Here is a 5,356-nt window from a genome sequence, read left to right as displayed (position 1 = left end):
AGATTGATCTATGCTTTCGATTTATGTCTTTGTATTCTCGTTCAGATTGATCTATGCTTTCTTTGAGTTCTACAAACATCTTCCAAATTTCTCTTTCAAGTTCTTTATCTGAATGGTTAATCACATAGTTAGAATTTTTAATGTCATCCATGCTATCGTCTTCATTCTCTGTGCATGGTATTTGCCTGCGAGTTTTCCCCATTGTCATGCTAGTAGTGTGGTTTCTCCTGCGTGCTGTGGTGGGGTTTATTGGTTAGAAAGAGTGCACAGCTGCGAAGCAAAGCGGAGTGGCTGTGCTCTTCTGGGGCCTCTAGGTGACAGTTTTTGAGGTTCGCTTCCTAGGGCTCTGAGGAGAGCTTCAAGAATTCAGGAAAGACAGAGAAGCACAGGACAGGGCTCCCTTCAGGTCCTCAGTTTCCTCAGAAAAAGCACAGCAGGGCGGAGACTCCACAGGTAGAGCAATCAGCACTCCACCTGGCAACCCCCACAGCTAGGCCTCTGGAGGCCAGAGAGTTCAACTTATTGGTCAGCGAACCCAACAGCCAGAATTTACTCACTGGGCAGTTTCAAAATGCAGTGTTTTTGGGGTGCGCTCCCTAGTCTCTGAGGAGACCTTCAGGTATTCAGAAACACAGCCAAACAGGCACAGAAGTTTCCCTTGAAGTCCTCAGAGTGAATTAAGGCACTGCAGGGCGGAGCCTCCACAGGCCAGAGAGTTCAGCTTATTGAACGGTGACCCCCACAGCCAGAATTTACTCACTGGGCAGCTTCAAAATGCAGTTTCTTTTGGGTGCTACTAATGCGATTTTTATTGCGATTATTCGGTAAGTGAATATTCACGAATACTGCGATATTTGACGGCCGGCTGCAGGCTACAAAATGTTGTATGGAGGGCTGCAAATGGCTCGTGGGCCGCAAGTTTGAGACCCCTGAATAGTGTAAATATACATGATATAGTTTGTATATACCAATAAAATCATCAGTAATAAATTCCTGGGTATTCTCATAGATATAAGATATAGAAGATTATTTGGTCAAGAGAAACAGAGTTGATAGAAGAGATATATGGGCATGGGAACTAAAACATGGAATTCAATGGATCTTTTTCTGGTAATACTTAAGAGATCTCCTTGGATCCTCTTGCTTCTAAGAATCTTGGGTAGAGTAAAGTAAAAGTTTTTTTTTTTCTTGGAAACAAGATATTTATAACCCATGTCACCAAAGCAAAAGTATAAAAGTATCTGTACTATTGGAAAGGATAGGGATCAAAACGAGTACTTCTGACCACCTACTAAGGTCTAGCTCTTTACTCATTCCAGGTTCATAATTGTCCTATCAGATTTCATTATTAACCTTGATGATTGATTTAAAGGGACTTTCTAGATGTCTCATATTTGGAATGTGACTTCAAGTCCCAGGAGAAGCAAACAGTGCAGAAGATGCTCAAAGTTTAGTTACTATTATTTACTTAAATAAAATATTTTATATGAATTGGATATTATGATTAAAGAGGGTTAATTCAATGGCATTGGAAGGCAACAAGACTTTTGCCTGTGTTGGAATAAATTTACATTGATGTAAAATTAAAGTAATGTAAACCTGACTCCTATATAATGTTATGAACCAGTGTTATATAAATAAAATTATTTCATAGATTTAAAATATATTTTAGAGGCACTTTTAATATCTTTGTCTCCTCACTAATAATATTTTTTCATATTTTAAATATTTCTAATAATAAAAGATGGAATAAAATGGCATCTCTTGATATTTCACAATTACCAGGACTATAAGATATCAGTATATACTATATGATTATTTCAACTGTTAAAAAATAGGATAAAATTCTGGTGAGTTTGGTAGAGTAAAGAGTATAGGTTTCACTTTTTATACTCAGAATTGCTCAGCACCAAAGTGAAGGAGTCCTACTTAGAAAGGGTTCATTATGTTTCAAGGGATGCTACAATATTAGTAGCAGCCCATGATTCATTTTAAAGAACATGTTCCCCCACCCCCTGTTTTTAGTTCCTACAATTGCCATAGTGCAGAGGCATAATAAAAATGTTGAAGCTGCTTGATTTGTAAAGTCAGTGATAGTAAGTTGTAGACATATAATGGTCTAGTACTAATCCTACTTCCAGTGCCAATTCCCTCCAACAGTGTCCTCTGATATTCTCTATCACTCTACCCTAGCATGACAGGTGCCTTTTTAAGTTTGACTATTGTAGTTTGGATCTCATGTTTTCAGTATTATTGACTCTGATGTTTGGATTTTTACTTATATTACTCCTCTATACCATCAATGTACCAAAGGCCCTTGACCTATGCATCCACCCCTACTTTCTGTACACTCTTACTGGTCCCCCCTTGATTTCTTTTCTTCTATGTTCTTTTTTTTCTCAGTACACTAGGAATGTTCTAGGCATCCCTTCACTTAATACATATCTTCCAATGCTTGTTCTTTTTTTGTTTATTTCACTTAACTTGATGCCTTCTAATTTCATCCAGTTTGCTGCAAATTGCATGACTTTACAATTCATTGCAGCTGCTTAATATTCCGTTGTGTACATATACCACATGTTCATGACCCATTCATTTATTGTTAGATCCTTACGTTGATTTTACATCTTTTCTATTGTTGTTTGTGCTGCAAAGAAAAATGGTGTCACATGTACTTTTGAATGGAACTTCTTTTGGTGCCGAGGTTAGACATTGAAAAGTGAAATTCCTGGGTCATATGACAACCCAGTTTTTAGTTTTCAAAGATTTTCTTTTTCACCATATCCCTACCAACACAATTATTTTCAGTATTTATATAAAATCAAAAGCATAAATAAATGGAGAACAGATCTTTTGTTATCAGTGGTTAAAGGTCAGGGCAAAATTAAAATAGATTTGAATATATAAACACAACTTAAAGTATCCTGACTGGGAATTTTTGCATTTATTCTACTAATTTTAGTATACTGGTTTTTATATATTTTAGATGAAGAGGAAGGACTCTCAAGTGGTATTAAAGGAACTCCAGGAAAAAAAAGTAAGGCCATAAGATTGAAGCATCATGCCTTCAATCGAGTATCAATTGAAGATCAACTGAGTCACTCTGACAGTGCTCTACATTCAATGCCACATGAAGAGTGCTCTGCGGCTTTTGTAAAATGTATCAAAATGAGATTAGCAGCAGATACCTCAATCCCTGTACTATCTCCCCAGTCCCTAGTTAAGGTATTTTTCTATAATTTTATAAGATGCTATAGTTGATACTTACTTGGCAGGAGAGATACCATGATCACAAAGCTGGTTTCCCCAGGGTGAGGCTTATCCATTGCACTTTGGATGTGCTGATCCCTGGGATTTCCCCAAATGTGGGAAACTCGATGACATAATTTGTGGTAGTGGGTTAAAAATTTTATTAAAAAATGTTATAATTGAAGAACTGGATAATGTGTACTAGAATTTCTATATGCTTTCATTCACCTGTATCTTAAAATTAAAAGTTTATTTAAAAGAACAGGCAAGATCATTCTTTAATTCAGAGAATTAAGTAATACAAATAAAATTTTTATAGCACTAAAATGAACTTAATTTAGGAGAAATTTTACCTTTTTGGTATATTTTTTATCATGGTAAATTATATATAATAAAATTTACTCCACTTAAAACTTAAAACTTAATTGCTTTAAGTAGTTTAGTAACATAAAAACTGATTTCTCACTGTTATCCAATCAATATTAGCACCCATCTCTAAAACTTTTTATTATCCAACCTAAAATTCATTACTGATTAAACAGTAACTCTAAATTTCCTCCGATATTGTATTTCACCAATTTTCACATCATCCTAGTGAAATGACCATTTCTATATTGTTTTGATATTAGTATGTGTGTTGCAGTGTTTATTGTTTTCTTTTTTTTGTTTGCTTTTTTTTTTTGTTTTCGGCCACACCCATTTGATGCTCATGGGTTACTCCTGGCTAAGTGCTCAGAAATCACCCCTGGCTTGGGGGGGACATATGGGACTCTGGGGGATCGAACCGCGGTCCTTCCTTGGCTAGCACTTGTACCTTACCTCTAGCGCCACCTCACCGGCCCCTTATTTGTTTATTTTCTTGGCTATTTTTTCTACCTTCACTTGATACAACATGGGTGGTAAACAAAGACATCATTTCTGGCAGCTCTATGATTTTGCTTATATAATGCTTAACCGGCTATTTTCTTAAAACTTATTCTTTTTTCTTGAAGCAATCTCACAATTATTTTGAAGATTATAATTATGAATAAATCAATTATTTTGACAGCCTCATATAGTATCCTCTTTTTTAGTTTGAGCAAATAAATATATTATTGGTAGCCAGGGATGCTTATTTTATCTATCCTATGATTTCTGACTATATATTTTACAAACCTAAAGACTTTTAGAGGGAGGCTATGTTTTTCAAATTTGATGACTAATCTATGCAATAAATTATTTTACTGATCTTTGTTCTACCTTATTTTTCTTTAAATGGACAGTTTTAAATCTTGTATTTTTAAAAAATTTGTCCATGAGAAGTTTTTTTCAAAAGTAGCTTTGATACTGGAACAATTTAGTAGAATTTGTTGTTTAAGTTATTCAATGTAAGTAGATATGTTTCTTTAAAAAATGTGTTAGATTTTACAACTACTCTATTAAATATTCTGTTTGCTTAAAATTTTACTTTGGACATTTGTTACATTTGATTTTTAAATGAATATTACTTTAATTTTTAGATGAATTTTAGATTAATAGAAATAATAGAGTAATACAGATAACTCACATACATATTGTACATTTTTTATTTTTTTTAACATCTCATATTAGAATGTCAGTTAATTGCAATTATTGAGCCAATATTATTACAACAAAAGGTTATAGTTGATTAAGATTGCCTTAGTTTTCCCCTTGTCATTCTATTCACTATTTTAAGATCTTTTCTAGAATACTATACCACCATTACTTGTCATGAGCTTTTGGTTCCTCTTGACTATTAAATATTAAGAATTCTGTTGGTTTTTAATTACCTTGACAATTTTGAGTAATATTAGAATATGATTAGTTCTGGGTTCCCTGTGCGGCTTGGGTGAGAGTTTTGCTCCCTTGTGCAGCTCGGGGGAAACTTTGTTTCCTGTGCGGCTTGGGTGAGAGTTCCCTCCCTTGTGCGGCTTGGGGGAGGCTGTGTTTCCTGTGGGGCTTGGATGTAAGTTTTGCTCCCTTGTGCAGCTCAGGGGAGACAGGGTTTTCTGTGCGGCTTGGGTGAGAGTTTTGCTCCCTTGTGCGGCTTGGGGGAGACTTTGTTTCCTGTGCGGCTTCCATTTCGTCAGGACCGACCCCCCCAGTG

At 35.4% G+C, this 5,356-nt stretch overlaps 1 pseudogene; it reads left to right on the top strand.

Annotated features, from left to right (window-relative positions):
* Positions 1-3,260: 3,260 nt before the first annotated feature.
* Positions 3,261-3,411, top strand: LOC125995159 (uncharacterized; annotated as a pseudogene).
* Positions 3,412-5,356: the final 1,945 nt, after the last annotated feature.

Source organism: Suncus etruscus, chromosome 17 (genome assembly GCF_024139225.1).
Source record: "Suncus etruscus isolate mSunEtr1 chromosome 17, mSunEtr1.pri.cur, whole genome shotgun sequence".
Classification (NCBI taxonomy): domain Eukaryota; kingdom Metazoa; phylum Chordata; class Mammalia; order Eulipotyphla; family Soricidae; genus Suncus; species Suncus etruscus.
The sequence above is the reverse complement of the archived record's forward strand: the minus strand, read 5'-3'. Positions and strand labels throughout refer to the sequence as shown.